The sequence below is a fragment of the Triticum aestivum genome, chromosome 3B, assembly GCF_018294505.1.
Source record: "Triticum aestivum cultivar Chinese Spring chromosome 3B, IWGSC CS RefSeq v2.1, whole genome shotgun sequence".
Classification (NCBI taxonomy): domain Eukaryota; kingdom Viridiplantae; phylum Streptophyta; class Magnoliopsida; order Poales; family Poaceae; genus Triticum; species Triticum aestivum.
This window is the reverse complement of record NC_057801.1, coordinates 463,481,704-463,498,884: the sequence shown is the minus strand read 5'-3', so window position 1 is coordinate 463,498,884 and position 17,181 is coordinate 463,481,704.

Genomic DNA, 17,181 nt, shown 5'->3' with positions numbered 1-17,181 from the left:
CTCTCTGATTTTTTTCTCCCCCGAGACGGAATATATGGAGTTGGAGTTGAGGTCTGTGGAGGTCCAGGGGGCCCACGAGATAGGAGGCCGCGCCCTAGGGGGGGCGCCCCCCTGTCTCGTGGATAGGCTGTGGGCCCCCTGGCATTAATTCTTTTGCCAAAAATTCTTATTAATTCCAAAAAGTGCCTCCGTGGATTTCCAGGACATTCTGAGAACTTTTCTTTTCTACACATAAAACAACATCATGGCAGTTCTGTTGAAAACAGCGTCAGTCTGGGTTAGTTTCATTCAAATCATGCAAGTTAGAGTCCAAAACAAGGGCAAAAGTGTTTGGAAAAGTAGATACGTTGGAGACGTATCAGTGATCTCCGCGCGCGCCCCAGAGTTCGAACCTTAAGGGTCTGCCGGAACCCAAAATCCGACATTTAGCGCGCCAGGTAGGGGTGCGCCGAAACTCTCCCTTCCGTCGGCCCGTTCTCCGCCGACATCATGCATCGCCCACATGGCGGACAACGCGCCGCACACTCCAACGACTGATGCCAGTGCTGGGGCCAGGGGGCGCCGAGCCTTGGCCCCCGCCTTGCGGCAGGTACAGTGGCCGCACAAGTTCAAGCCAGAGATGCCGCCGCGCTACAACGGCGCGACGGACCCACTGGCTTTCCTGCTGGCGTACGAGGAAGCCGTCCTCAAGGCGGGGGGCGACGACGGGATGATGGCCAACTGGTTTTCCATGGCCCTCGCCGACGTTGCTTGCATGTGGCTGCTCCACCTGCCGACGGCTTCTGTGACCTCCTGGGAGGAACTGCGCGACCTTTTCCTTGCCCATTACACCACACCAGTGCCCCCGGTCGTCGCGGCTCTCCTGGGCGGCTCACAGGCACCACCCTCGAGCCGCCACGTCAAGCCGTTCACCCGCCAGATTGGCACCGCCTCCAAGCGCCAAGAAACCCCCCCCCCTCCCGGGTTGGGTGTCGCCCAAGGCTGATCTGACCTTCAGCTCGGATGATCACCCCTCCAACCCAGCATTCTCGGGCGCGCTCCCGATGCTATGCACCCCCACCATCTGCCAGGTGGCCGTCACTAGGACCCTCATCGATGGCGGTGTTGGCCTCGACATGCTCTCGGCGGAGGCCTTCAGCCTCCTCCACGTGCCGCCAGAGCGGCTTCGGCCCAGGAGGCCCTTCTCGGGCGTCGGAGGCGGTTCCACTGGCTCCCTGGGACAGATCCGCCTCTCGGTGACCTTCGGCACCTACGATGACTTCTGCACGGAGCTGATCGACTTCGACATCGCCCCCATCGGTCTCCCGTACAACGCCATCCTCGGCTACCCAGCCCTGGACCGGTTCATGGCTGCGACTTACCCGGCGTACAACCTCATGAAGATGCTTGGGAGCAACAGCATCCTTACCGTGTTCGGAGACACCGGGGATGCACTGCAAGCGCTCAAGCTTGCTTTCAGGGCTATCGCAGTGGCGCAGCCTGCCAGCTCAGTCGTCCTCGAGCCCAAGGGGGCTGCACCAGCCAAAAAGAAGCAGCTATTCAGCCAAGACAAGGCGGAGACCAAGCAGGTACCGGTCGACGAGGACGAGCCCGCTGGTGCTACCTTCACCATAGGCACCAACCTTGAGCCTGAACAGGAGGAGGCCCTGGTCAGGTTCCTGCGCGCGAACACGAAGGTGTTTGCATGGGAGCCTAATCAGCTGGCGGGAGTCCCGAGGGATGTGATTGAGCATCATCTCAATGTGTGCCCCAACATGCGCCTTGTGAAGCAGAAGGCAAGGCGGTAGTCCACTAAAAAGCAGGCCTTCATCGTCCAAGAAACCCGCAAGTTAGAAGCAGCAGGGGTCATTCGCGAGGTCCGCTACCCTGATTGGCTGGCCAACCCTGTTGTCGTGCCAAAAAGGGAGGAAAGGAACGCATGTGTGTCGACTTCACCAACCTAAACAAAGCATGCCCACAGGATCCATTCCTGCTCCCTCGCATCGACCAGATCGTCGACTCTATAGCTGAGTGTGACCTACTGTGCTTCATGGATGCCTTCTCGGGCTATCATCAGACCAAGATGGCGGTGGAGGATGTGGAGAAAACGGCCTTCCTGACCCCGTGTGGGGTGTACTGCTATACCTGCATGTCGTTTGGGTTGCGCAATGCAGGCACGACCTTCCAGCGATTGATGCACATCTGAAAGCACAAGTGCTCCCTGGGTGGTTTTGGTAATTAATGTCAACATATCTCTTGTTGGACTAACACTTTTATCTAGTATATTTTAGACAAGTTCAACAATGGAGTGGCATGGACTAAAGGATGTGGAACCCCTTCTAGATGTTAAGGACAAAGGATTGGCTCAAGCTTCAAGCTGAAGACTACATTTTATATTTTAGTGATCCAAGATCACATTGAGTCTATAGGAAAAGCCAATACTATCAAGAAGGGATGAGGTGTTGCTTAATGAGTTTCTTGCTCCACAATTCTTAGTGATATGCTCCAAAGCCCTCAACTACTTTCTCACATCCACACATATGACCTAAACCTAAAGTCAAACTCGGCCCCACCGATTCTTTCTATCTGGCGCCACTGAGTTCAGATGTTATAGCCACTGCCACAAACCCTAGGCAAATCGGTCTCACCGATAGGGATCTCGGTCTCACCGATAGGGATCTCGGTCTCACCGAGATGGTATTGTAATCTCTCTATATGTCAATTATCAAAATCGGTCTTACCGAGTTTGATTGGTACTACCGAGATTACAATGCAAACTCTCTAGTTAACTTATTACCAAAATTGGTCCCACCGAGTTTGAGTAATCGGTCCCACCGAGTTTGCCTGACCAACTCTCTGGTTAGCTTATTACCAAAATCAGTCTCACCGAGTTTGTGTAATCGGTCTCACCGAGATTGCGTTATGCCCTAACCCTAACCATATCGGTCCTACCGAGTTGCATTTCGGTCCCACCAAAAATCCTAACGGTCACATTGTTTACTGAATCGGTCTGACTGAGTTTGTTGATTCGGTCCCACCGAGATTGGTAACTTGTGTGTAACTGTTAGATTTTGTGTGGAGGCTATATATACCCCTCCACCTCCTCTTCATTCGTAGAGAGAGCCATCAGAACAAGCCTACACTTCCAGCATCCTATTTCTGAGAGAGAACTACCTACTCATGTGTTAAGGCCAAGATATTCCATTCCTACCATATGAATCTTGATCTCTAGCCTTCCCCAAGTTGCTTTCCACTCAAATCTTCTTTCCACCAGATCCAAATCCTATGAGAGAGAGTTGAGTGTTGGGGAGACTATCATTTGAAGCACAAGAGCAAGGAGTTCATCATCAACGCACCATTTGTTACTTCTTGGAGAGTGGTGTCTCCTAGATTGGCTAGGTGTCACTTGGGAGCCTCTGACAAGATTGTGGAGTTGAACCAAGGAGTTTGTAAGGGCAAGGAGATCGCCTACTTCGTGAAGATCTACCGCTAGTGAGGCAAGTCCTTCGTGGGCGACGGCCATGGTGGGATAGACAAGGTTGCTTCTTCGTGGACCCTTCTTGGGTGGAGCCCTCCGTGGACTTGCGCAACCGTTACCCTTTGTGGGTTGAAGTCTCCATCAACGTGGATGTACGATAGCACCACCTATCGGAACCACGACAAAAACATCTGTGTCTCCAATTGCGTTTGAAATCTCCAAACCCTTCCCTTTACATTCTTGCAAGTTGCATGCTTTACTTTCCGCTACTCATATAGTCCTTTGCATGCTTGCTTGAATTGTGTGAAGATTGCTTGACTTGTGCTAAGATTGCTAAAATCTGCCAAAAACTAAAATTGGGAAAAGGCTTAATTTTTATTTGGTCAAGTAGTCTAATCACCCCCCCCCCCCTCCAGACTTACTTACACTTCTTCTCAAGGTCCTACAAGTGGTATCAGAGCATTGGTCCCCATTGCTTTGGTTTAATCACCATTGGAGGAAGATGGATGAGTCTACTTTGGGGAGTCTTAGACATAGAGTGCCTATACTTGATGGAGAGTATTTTCATGAGTGAAAAAATGAGATGCTTGTAATTTTCAATCAATATCATTTGAACAAGTACATTTCTAGTCCTTGTGCACCTCATATTGATCCTATGCATCCTACCCTTGATGAGTCTATTAACATGATTAGAAATGCTAGAACTGTTAATCTTATCACTAGAGGCTTGCCTAGAAACTTGATTAGAAATCTGCCTACTCTTGAGTGTGCCTACACTATATGGAAATTTCTTGAGGAACTATTTCCTAATTATTCCTTGAGAAATCTGGAGGAAATTCTTCATAAGTCTATTGCCTTGAGTAAGATGAATTCCAATGATCCTATGTTTGGTAATTGTCTATTTGAACTTACAAATCTTATGCGTGCATAAGGAAATGTCAGAATTATCAGCGATATTATTTCTGAAGCTACTAGAATTCATAGAGGAGATTATTGTCAAACTCATACTAATGAATCACTCTCACTAGGAATTGATCCACCACATGACGATGTTGAACATGGATACTATGATGAGGATGATGATGATGATGACTTTGATCTTGATGATGCATTGAGACACTTTGGTCTTATGGCAAATCTTCGGGGATATATGGCAGGAGGAAAGGAATGGGTCCTTGACAGTGGATGTACCAATCACATGACCGGAGATAAAGACATGTTTCGTGAGCTTGCTGAAAATGATAGTCCTCGAAAGTATGTCACTTTCGGTGACAACTCAAAGGGTAAAGTGGTTGGCCTTGGTAAGGTGGCCATCTCACATGATAGCTCAATTCAGAATGTTATGCTCGTTGAATCTCTTAGCTACAACTTACTTTCAGTATCTAGACTTGCTGATTTTGGTTTCAATGTCCTATTTACTGAAATAGATTGCCAAGTGTTTCGAGAGACAATCATAAAATGGTCTTTACCGGTATACGTAGAGGTGATCTTTACATTGTTGATTTCTCTAAAAAGGCTCAACCTAGAACTTGCTTCATTGCTAAATCCTCTAAAGGATGGTTATGGCATAGACGACTAGGTCACGTTGGCATGAGAAACCTTGACAAGCTTATTAAAGGGAATCATATCCTTGGTGTTAACGATGTCATATTTGATAAGGATAGACTTTGCAGTGCTTGTCAAGCAGGTAAACAGGTTGGAGGAAGGCATCCCGTGAAGAACATCATGACCACAAGGAGGCCACTTGAGCTACTTCACATGGATCTTTTTGGTCCCAACGCTTACAAAAGTCTCGGTGGAAATTCTTTTGGTCTAGTTATAGTTGATGAATTTTCAAGATTTACGTGGGTGTTCTTTCTTGATGACAAATCGCAGGTCCAAAAGATCTTCAAAAACTTCACCAGGAAGGCTCAAAATCAGTTTGAAGTGAAGATCAAGAAGGTTCATAGCGACAACGGAACGGAGTTCAAGAACACAAATGTGGACACCTTTCTTGACGAAGAAGGGATTTCACATGAGTTCTCGGCTACGTACACATCTCAACAAAATGGAGTTGTTGAGAGGAAGAACCGGACGCTCATCGAAATGGCGAGAACGATGCTTGATGAGTACAAGACGCCAAAGCACTTTTGGGCAGAAGCGGTTGAGACAGCTTGTCATGCAACAAATCGCTTGTATCTTCACAAGCTACTCGGCAAGACGGCATACGAGCTCCTCACCGGTAACAAACCCCAAGTTGGATACTTTCGAGTATTCGGCTCAAAGTGCTACATTCTTGATAAGCATCGTCGTTCTAAATTTGCTCCTAAGTCTCATGAAGGTTTCCTACTTGGTTATGGCTCAAACGCTCACACATACCGTGTCTACAACAATTTCACCCGAAAGGTTGAAGAAACGGTAGATGTGAAGTTTGATGAATCTAATGGCTCGCAAGTAGAGCAATTGCCAATTGATGTAGGAGACAAAGACCCCTCGGAAGCAATCCAAGACTTGTCTATTGGCAAGGTTTGTCCAACGGAGGTGAAGGAGAGTACCTCGTCAGTCCAAGTGGAAGTTTCTACTTCACAACAAGGTGGACCAAGAGTTGATACGGAAGCATCCACAAGTGGGACACACCAAGATGAAGAAAATGAGGAAGTACATCAAGAACGTCAACAACCTCCTTCTCCACCACGACAAGAGAACGACAACATCAATAATGAAGAAGGCCAAGAAGAAGAAGAACAAGATGAAGAAGATGTTCAACCAAGACCCAAGCAAAAGCTTTCACGAGTTTGAGCAAGAATTGCTAAAGACCATCCCGTCGAGCAAATCTACAATGATATTCAAACCGGGAGAATCACTCGCTCTAAAACTCGTTTAGCTAACTTTTGTGCAAACTATTCATTCATCTCTAGCATTGAACCTATGAAGGTTGAAGAAGCATTGGAAGATCCGGATTGGACAAATGCTATGCATGAAGAGCTACACAACTTTGAGAGAAATCAAGTTTGGACATTGGTTGAGAAGCCCGACAACAACCACAACATCATCGGTACAAAATGGGTGTTTCTCAACAAGCAAGATGAAGATGGACAAGTAATTCGCAAAAAAGCACGTCTCGTTGTCCAAGGCTACACACAAGTCGAAGGTATGCACTATGGTGAGACTTATGCTCCCGTTGCTAGACTTGAGTCCATTCGCATCTTACTTGCCTATGCTAATCACCATGATATCACCTTGTACCAAATGGACATTAAAAGTGCTTTTCTAAATGGTGAAATAGAGGAGGAAGTTTATGTTAAACAACCTCCCGGCTTTATCAATCCTAAGAAACCCAATCATGTCTATAAACTTCGCAAAGCTCTTTATGGTCTTAAACAAGCTCCTAGAGCTTGGTACAAATGCTTAACTAAGTTTCTTCTTGAAAAAGGATTTGAAATTGGTAAAACTGATTCTACACTTTTTACTAAAAGGGTTAATGGAGAATTATTTGTATGCCAAATTTATGTTGATGATATTATATTTGGATCAACTAACCCTCATTTTAGTGAAAAGTTTGGAAAGCTAATGTCGAAGAAGTTTGAGATGTCAATGTTGAGTGAACTCAAATTCTTTCTTGGGTTGCAAATCAAGCAAACTAAGGAAGGTACTTTTGTCTCTCAAACGAAGTACACTAAGGACTTATTCAAGAAGTTCAATATGCAAGAATGCAAAGGCATGCCTACACCCATGCCTACTAGTGGACATCTTGATTTGACCAAAGACGGTGAACCGGTTGATCAAAAAGTTTATCGCTCTATGATAGGTTCATTGTTATATCTATGTGCTTCACGTCCCGATATTATGCTAAGTGTGTGCATGTGTGCAAGATATCAAGCTGCTCCTAAAGAATGTCATCTTAAGGCCGTGAAAAGGATAGTGAGATACTTAATCCATACACCAAATTTTGGCATTTGGTATCCTAAGAGGGCCTCTTTCAATCTTGTTGGCTAGTCTGACTCGGACTATACCGGAGACAAGGTCGATATAAAGTCCACTTCGGGTACTTGTCAATTTCTTGGTAGATCTCTTGTGTCTTGGTCTTCCAAGAAACAAAACTCGGTATCCTTATCCACCACCGAAGCGGAATACATTGCCGTTGTTTCATGTTGTGCTCAATTACTTTGGATGACCCAAACTCTTAAAGATTATGGGATATATGTGAAACATGTTCCATTACTTTGTGACAATGAAAGTGCTATCAAAATTGCTCATAATCTTGTGCAACATTCTCGAACTAAGCATATTGAAGTTTGTCATCATTTCATTCGAGATCATGTTGCTAAGGGTGACATTAAACTTAAGCATGTTCGCACTGAAAAGCAATTAGCAGATATTTTCACTAAACCTCTTGATGAGAAAGTGTTTTGCAGGTTAAGAGGAGAATTGAACATCATTGATGCTTCAAACTTGGAGTAGAAACTCCATTGGATACATGCAAGACACGAGCTTATGACTAATCCTTGATATTTCTCTTATGATGAAAATCATATGTCTTGGATATATTTGCATCTTGCATGTCATCTAATCCATGTAGGTACTTGGTTGAATCAAATTCCATGAGGTTGTAACCCACTCATAACTTGAGCAATCTCTACATCACCAAGTCTCTACACTATGGTGGTTGAAGACAAGGAAGCACGAAACCATTCGAACATATCCTTTGACAAAATTACTATTGAGCTTCATGATTGTCACTTTGGATACACAAGTGCTCTTCCTTGCAAGAACTAACCCATGTAGGAAGATGAACTCAAAATTCCAAGTGGTGCTCCCAACTCTTGATGAACTACATCAACCTTGAGCAATCCACACAAGTTCAACTACATGATCAACACCACCACCCGAGGTATGTTATTCCATCTTAGAGAAGCTTTACTCTGAGACATGAGCTAAAGCAACTCGACAAGATGTGAATACATCAAGATGCTTAAATGAAAAATGGTAATCCCATTTTGAGCTTAAACGATGAGTATGACCTATGATCAAGTGATCTCACTTGACTCCTAAGTCAATATACTCTAACATAGGTGACTTTGTTGCCGATCAATTCTAGATGAAGTTCTCTCGTGTTCCTTTCTGTGTTTTTGCATTTGTCTCATGCATGTTTGTTTCCTCTTTTTTTTTAAACTTCATCTAGATTTCTTTCTTTTTATCTGTTCTGCATTTTCCTGCATCCAATTCATTGCATATCATTCAGTTAATTCCTTGCAAATCATTGTGAGATCTTAGTAGTCTAGTGAGCTGAGGTGACAAGTGTTTTCTCTGCGATGAACTCGGTCTCACCGATTTGTTGTTTCCGGCCCAACTGAATCCTCTCGGTGCAACCGAAGCATACCACTCGGTGCTACCGATTTCACTACAGGAAAAACATTTTGCCACTTATTCATCTTTACTTTTGATCCACCTCCACTCAATGAATCTTGTCCTCTACAAGCATCACATTTTTATCAATGCTTTGTGATGTGACTTGAGGATCAAACCCATTCACGACAAATTCCAGAAGGCCCTTCTTGGAAATTGATGTCAAAGGGGGAGAGAGAGATCACATCAAAGCTTATCACATAGAGAGTATCACTTCCATAGGGGGAGAGAATACTCAATAAGAGAGTAATTCTCAAGGATCCCAGATGCTTGGTGTTCAAGAGGAGTGATGCCACATGTATTCTTGAGGGGAAAGACATGTTCATATGTGCTTATTTGCATTAGCTCTATTCATTTGTTCCTTTCAGCTCTGATTTTCTGTTCCCTATCTTCTCCCAGTATCCCATGCTAGATTCAGGGGGAGCAAGACATCTAAGGGAAAGAAATCATTTAATTTCATTGCATATATTTACCTTTGGGGACATGTCTAATCCAATGTGGTACTTAGTACTCACTCTTTACATGTCATCCCAGTCTTGGTATTCTTGTGGTTTCTTCTATTTGCTCTGGCTAGTAGGTGTATCTGTGTTATCTAACCTTGTTTACGCAGGTTCATTCCATCCTAAGCCAACTCAAGACCACAAGGTAAGTATATGCATCACAATCATGTGTATGAGGAGTTCTTGCTGATGTACATACTGTTTGCAAGAAGGACTCATGAGCATGAAGGTATTGTTCTTTAACATTCTTCACTCTGATGCATATGGCCAAGATACATGTAACACATTGCTTACTCTATCATGGTTATGCTCTCACATGCTTCTATATTCCATATTCACACGATTGCATACATGTAGGGGGAGCCTATGCTCGTTACATGTCTTTCCAAAGCTTTGCTTACTATTCTCTATATCTTTATCTAAAGCTTTGATGTATGTTGCCATCAATTACCAAAAAGGCGGAGATTGAAAGCACAAGTGCTCCCTGGGTGGTTTTGGTAATTAATGTCAACATATCTCTTGTTGGACTAACACTTTTATCTAGTATATTTCAGACAAGTTCAACAATGGAGTGGCATGGACTAAAGGATGTGGAAACCTTCTAGATGCTAAGGACAAATGATTGGCTCAAGCTTCAAGCTCAAGACTCTACATTTTATATTTTAGTGATCCAAGATCACATTGAGTCTATATATAGGAAAAGCCAATACTATCAAGAAGGGATGAGGTGTTGCTTAATGAGTTTCTTGCTCCACAGTGCTTAGTGATATGCTCCAAAGCCCTCAACTACTTTCTCACATCCACACATATGACCTAAACCTAAAGTCAAACTCGGCCCCACCGATTCTTTCTATCCGGCGCCACCGAGTTCAGATGTTATAGCCACTGCCACAAACCCTAGGCAAATCGGTCTCACCGGTAGGGATCTCGGTCTCACTGAGATGGGATTGTAATCTCTCTGTATGTCCATTATCAAAATCGGTCTTACCGAGTTTGATCGGTATTACTGAGATTACAATGCAAACTCTCTAGTTAACTTATTACCAAAATCGATCCCACCGAGTTTGAGTAATCGGTCCCACCGAGCTTGCCTGACCAACTCTCTGGTTAGCTTATTACCAAAATCAGTCTCACCGAGTTTGTGTAATCGGTCTCACCGAGATTACGTTATGCCCTAACCCTAACCATATCGGTCCTACCGAGTTGCATTTCGGTCCCACCGAAAATCCTAACAGTCACATTGTTTACTGAATCGGTCTGACCGAGTTTGTTGATTCGGTCCCACCAAGATTGGTAAATTGTGTGTAACGGTTAGATTTTGTGTGGAGGCTATATATACCCCTCCACCTCCTCTTCATTCATAGAGAGAGCCATCAGAACAAGCCTACACTTCCAGCATCCTATTTTTGAGAGAGAACTACCTACTCATGTGTTGAGGCCAAGATATTCCATTCCTACCATATGAATCTTGATCTCTAGCCTTCCACAAGTTGCTTTCCACTCAAATTTTCTTTCCACCAGATCCAAATCCTATGAGAGAGAGTTGAGTGTTGGGGAGACTATCATTTGAAGCACAAGAGCAAGGAGTTCATCATCAACACACCATTTGTTACTTCTTGGAGAGTGGTGTCTCCTAGATTGGCTAGGTGTCACTTGGGAGCCTCTGACAAGATTGTGGAGTTGAACCAAGGAGTTTGTAAGGGCAAGGAGATCGCCTACTTCGTGAAGATCTACCACTAGTGAGGCAAGTCCTTCGTGGGCGACGACCATGGTGGGATAGACAAGGTTGCTTCTTCGTGGACCCTTCTTGGGTGGAGCCCTCCGTGGACTCGCACAACTGTTACCCTTCGTGGGTTGAAGTCTCCATCAACGTGGATGTACAATAGCACCACCTATCGGAACCACGACAAAAACATATGTGTCTCCAATTGCATTTGAAATCTCCAAACCCTTCCCTTTACATTCTTGCAAGTTGCATGCTTTACTTTCCGCTGCTCATATACTCCTTTGCATGCTTGCTTGAATTGTGTGAAGATTGCTTGACTTGTGCTAAGATTTCTAAAATCTGCCAAAAACTAAAATTAGGAAAAGGCTTAATTTTTATTTGGTCAAGTAGTCTAATCACCCCCCCCACTAGACTTACTTACACTTCTTCTCAAGGTCCTACAACATTGCACTGGGACGAAAGCTAGGGAGGAACGCTGAAGCTTACGTCGATGACATTGTGGTGAAGTCTCGGGAGGCGAAAACCCTGATACAGGACTTGGAAGAAACATTCGCGAGCCTCAGCGAAGTGGACCTGCGGCTCAACCCGGAGAAGTGTGTGTTTGGAGTCCCCCCGAGCAAGCTCCTGGGCTTCCTCGTATCCCACAGGGGCATTGAGGCTAACCCAGAGAAGGTCAAGGCAGTCGAAGACATGAGCCCGCCGAAGACCCTCAGGGAAATGCAGAAGCTCACCGGGCGTGTAACCGCTTTAGAACGTTTCATCTCCAAGCTGGGAGAGCGAGCGCTGCCCTTCTTCAAGCTGATGAAGAAGAAAGGCCCCTTCAAGTGGACTGAAGAGGCCGACAAAGCATTCCAAGACCTCAAGAGGTACCTTACCAGCCCCGCGGTAATGGTGGCTCCGCGCCCTCGGGAGCCCCTAGTGCTCTACTTGGCAGCCACCCCTTACTCCGCTAGCGCAGCCCTGGTGGCAGTTAGAAAGGAGCGCCAGGCCTTAACCGCAGCCGCATTCCCGGACAAAGCAGAGCAAAGCCTGGAAGGCCTCGCAAGGACCACGACCACGGCAGAAAAGGATCAGCCTCATCAGGGGAACGCACCCGGAGCGGAGGAGGCCCCCTGAAGCGACCAAGGACTGAGGGGCACGCCGCCTCAGGAGACACCTCAACCTCCAGAGGACGCGGGTCGCACCGGCACCCTCAATCTCGTTGAGCACCCGGTGTACTTCGTCAGTACGATGCTGCGAGACGCAAGGGCGCGATACCCAATGCCCCAAAAGCTCCTCCTCGCACTATTATTGGCCTCGCGCAAGTTGTGGCACTACTTTCAAGGCCATCCCATCAAGGTCGTCTCAGCCTACCCCTTGGAAAGGGTACTCAGGAGCCCCAATTCAGCGGGGAGGGTCACCGAATGGAACATCGAACTGCAAGAATTCCAGCTAGAATTCAGCACTACCAGGGTCATTAAGGGAGCCACGCTCGCAAATTACGTGGCAGAATGGATAGAGGCGCCAGGGCTCAAAGTGGACGAGGACGGGTCGCTCTTCCCGGGGAGTGAAGCGCCGGACGGTTGGGTAATGTACTTCAACGGAGCGTTCTCACGACAGGGCGCGGGGGCTAGCGCAGTGCTCATATCCCCCACTCAGGACAAGCTTTACTATGTCGTGCAGCTCTGCTTTCAGCACGGGGAGAAGGTCTCCAACAACATAGCGGAGTACGAGGGCCTGATAGCGGGCTTGAAGGCAGCCGTCGCCTTGGGGGTAAAACGAATCACCATCAAGGGCGACTCACAACTCCTCGTCAACTTCTCCAACAAGGTATACGAGCCGAAGGACGAGCACATGGAAGCGTACCTCGCGGAGGTCCGCAAGATGGAGAAACAGTTTTGGGGGTTGGAGTTGCAGCATGTGCCTCGCGGCACCAATCAAGAGGTTGATGACATCGCCAAGAGGGCATCTAGGCGGCTGCCCCAGGAACCTGGCGTCTTCAAGGAGCGACTCTTCAAACCCTCAGCAGCACCGTCGCTGTCAAGCACAACTCAACCTAGGGAGGAGCTTCCTCAGCCGCCCGCCTCGGGAGCCCCGGCCTGTGGCCCGGCCTTAGGGGCACGCCTGCTCCTGGTGTTGGAGCCTCAGGAAGGATGTTGGATGGCAGAGCTCAAGAACTACTTGGCGCAAGGGACCCTGCCGGAGAAGAAAGAGGATGCGGAGCATGTGGTGCGGCAGGCCACGGCCTACTGCCTCAAGCATGGGGAGCTCTATCAGAGGTGACCGAATGACGTGTCCCTATGTTGCATTCCTAGAGAGCAAGGGAAGGAGCTGTTGGCGGACATACACGGCGGAGACTGTGGGCACCACTCATCCTCGCGAACCCTCGTGGGCAAGGCATTCCGCAGCGGGTTCTACTGGCCCACAGCACTCAGCGATGCCATTGAGCTGGTGAAGGCTTGTGAGGCCTGCCAATTCCACGCCAAGCAGATCCACCAGCCGGCAGGGGTACTGCAGACCATACCCCTCTCGTGGTCGCTCGCAGTTTGGGGGCTGGACATTCTGGGCCCGTTCCCTCGGGCGCCAGGGGCTATCGCTACCTCTACGTCGCCGTGGACAAGTTGACCAAGTGGGCTGAGGTGGAAGCTGTCCGCACCATACCCGCGGGCTCAGCAGTCAAGTTCATCAAGGGCCTCGTGAGCCGATTTGGGGTGCCTAACCGCATCATCACCGACAATGGTTCGCAGTTCACCAGTAATCTCTTCAAAACATACTATGCTAACCTTGGAACGCAGATATGCTACGCCTCAGTGGCACACCCCCGGAGCAACGGCCAGGCCGAGCGAGCCAACGCGGAGGTCCTGAGGGGCCTCAAAACCAGGACCTTCAAAAAGAAGCTGGAGGCCTGCGGCAGGGGCTGGTACGACGAGCTCCAATTCGTGTTGTGGTCTATCCGCATGACCACGGCCAAGCCGACCAGCGAGACCCCGTTCTTCCTCGTCTACGGAGCCGAGGCTATCCTCCCTCACGAGGTCAGACGTCGTTCCGCACGGGTCCTGGCATTCGACGAGGCGCAGCAGGGTGCCATGCGGGGACGAATCTCGTGCTGGGGGAGGAACGCTGTCGAGAAGCCGCGCTGCGAGCGGCAAGGTATCAACACGCGCTGCGGCGGTACCACTATCGTAACATCCGCCCAGGACTCTTGAGGTAGGGGACCTCGTGCTCAGACGGGTTCTCTCCAGAGAGGGGCTGCACAAGCTCTCTCCCATGTGGGAGGGCCCATTCAAGGTTGTTCATGTTTCCAGGCCCGGCTCCGCACGCTTGGAGACCCAGGAGGGGGTACCCGTCCAGAATGCATGGAACATTCAACATCTCTGAAGGTTCTACCCCTGAGCAAGGCCCGGTGCCTGTGAAGAAGGCGAATGCCTGTGAAGTTGCCGCATTTTGGAAAAGGCCCGGTGCCTGTGAAGAAGGCGAATGCCTGTGAAGCTGCCACATTTTGGAAAAGGCCCGGTGCCTATGAAGAAGGCGAATGCCTGTGAAGCTGCCGCATTTTGGAAAAGGCCCGGTGCCTGTGAAGAAGGCGAATGCCTATGAAGCTGCCGCATTTCGAAAAAGGCCCGGTGCCTGTGAAGAAGGCTAATGCCTGTGAAGCTCGCCGCCCGTGACACTCTCACGTAATAATGAGTGGGGTTGTACACGCCCCGGAGTCTCCGGAGTGCCGCCATCGGGCCTCGGAGGCTCCCGCCCACGCCCAGTGGCAGCACTTAGCTCCGCGCTAGTGAGAAGACGTCGAAGGCTAGATTAGGTGCCGGACGCGGCTTTTTCATTTGCTTTCTGCAGTTGGCTTGTTCGTTCCTATTTGAAGTTTTATTGGAGCTGTTGTTGTCTCTAGTTTGTGACCCTTTGTCTTTTTCGCTCACTTGCATCGCTTTCTCTCGCGCAAGTCTCGCGAGGGAGGTGCGCAGGCACCCTCGCGAGTGTTTTCTGCCTTGGTCATTTTGAAGCTTTCCTATCCGAGTCCACTACGGGAGCACTCCCCCTAGTCCATGCCCCACGAGCATCGCGACGCGAGCACGGGACCTGGGTTGGTCACCCCCGCTACCAAGGTTGGAAACTACCCCTACCGACTAACCCTTGCAGGACATGAAACGCACGGCGAGGCCCCGGCCTCGGGAGGCGAAGACCACGACAAGCCTCCACGAGCTAAGTAATTTCCACACATAAGCGCGCGACACGAAAACATAGCACAGAAATAGCAGAAACGGTGCAATAATTAACAGCAACAGTTCAACACGCCCCCATGGGGCCCCAGACTACCTTCTTTTTTGCGCAGGGAAGGAAGAAAAACAAAATAGGCACGAGTTGCTCGGCACTAACTCACGGCGAGGGCTCGTACTGCCTCCGGGGCTCAGCTGGATCCCATATCCCGCTTCACCGGGGCGCGGCGGCGGACCGACCCGCTGCCTTCCCCCAGGCGGGCGCGACGGCGCGGGGGTTGGTCGCGGCCACCGCTGGAGGAGCTGTCGTCTGAAGGAGAGTCACTGAAGCTTGGCGGGCCCCGGGCACCGCTGCCCGCGCGCCTGCCGCCGCCTTCGTCCTGATCAACGCCGGGGCTGGGCTCACGAACGCGGTCGCCGTCTTCGGGGCAGCACCCAGCCCGGCGGTCATCTTCCCCGAACACCCTCACATAAAGGGTGGCATCGCCGTTGAACTTAAAGTGCAGGGTGCACCGCCGGCTCAGGCTGCGCATGTGGGCAAACGTTTGCCAGTCGCGGGTCAGGACCGCCTCCCCGGCGACGGAGACCTCCAGCGAGGCCCAGGAGGCCCTGGTGCAGTGATAACCCACAAGTATAGGGTATCGCAACAGTTTTTGAGGGTAGAGTATTCAACCCAAATTTATTGATTCGACACAAGGGGAGCCAAAGAATATTCTCAAGTATTAGCAGCTGAGTTGTCAATTCAACCACACCTGGAAACTTAGTATCTGCAGCAAAGTGTTTAGTAGCAAAGTAATATGATAGTGGTGGTAACGGTAACAAAAGTAAAGACATCAAAAGTAATGTTTTTGGTATTTTTGTAGTGATTGTAACAGTAGCAACGGAAAAGTAAATAAGCGAGAACCAGTATATGGAAAACTCATAGGTACCGGATTAGTGATGGATAATTATGTCGGATGTGGTTCGTCATGTAACAGTCATAACATAGGGTGACACAGAACTAGATCCAATTCATCAATGTAATGTAGGCATGTATTCTGAATATAGTCATACATGCTTATGGAAAAGAACTTGCATGACATCTTTTGTCCTACCCTCCCGTGGCAGTGGGGTCCTATTGGAAACTAAGGGATATTAAGGCCTCCTTTTAATAGAGAACCAGAACAAAGCATTAGCACATAGTGAATACATGAACTCCTCAAACTATGGTCATCACCGGAAGTGGTCCCGATTATTGTCACTTCGGGGTTGCCGGATCATAACATATAGTAGGTGTCTATAGACTTGCAAGATAGGATCAAGAACTCACATATATTCATGAAAACATAATAGGTTCAGATCTAAAATCGTTGCACTCGGGCCCTAGTGACAATCATTAAGCATAGCAAAGTCATAGCAACATCAATCTCAGAACATAGTGGATACTAGGGATCAAACCCTAACAAAGCTAACTCGATTACATGATAAATCTCATCCAACCCATCACCGTCGAGCAAGCCTACGATGGAATTACTCACGCACGGCAGTGAGCATCATGAAATTGGTGATGGAGGATGGTTGATGATGACGACGGCGACGAATCCCCCTCTCTGGAGCCCCGAACGGACTCCAGATCAGCCCTCCCGAGAGATATTAGGGCTTGGCGGCAGCTCCGTATCGTAAAACATGATGATTTCTTCTATCTGATTTTTTTTCTCCCCGAAAGCCAATATATGGAGTTGGAGTTGGCGTCGGAGGGTCTCTAGGGGGCGCGCCCAGGAGGGGGGCGCCCCCCACCCTCATGGACAGGGTGTGGACCCCCTGGTCTTCATCTTTGGCGAGGATTTTTTATTATTTATTCTAAGATATTCCGTGGAGTTTCAGGTCATTCCGAGAACTTTTATTTTTTGCACAAAAAAACAACATCATGGCAAT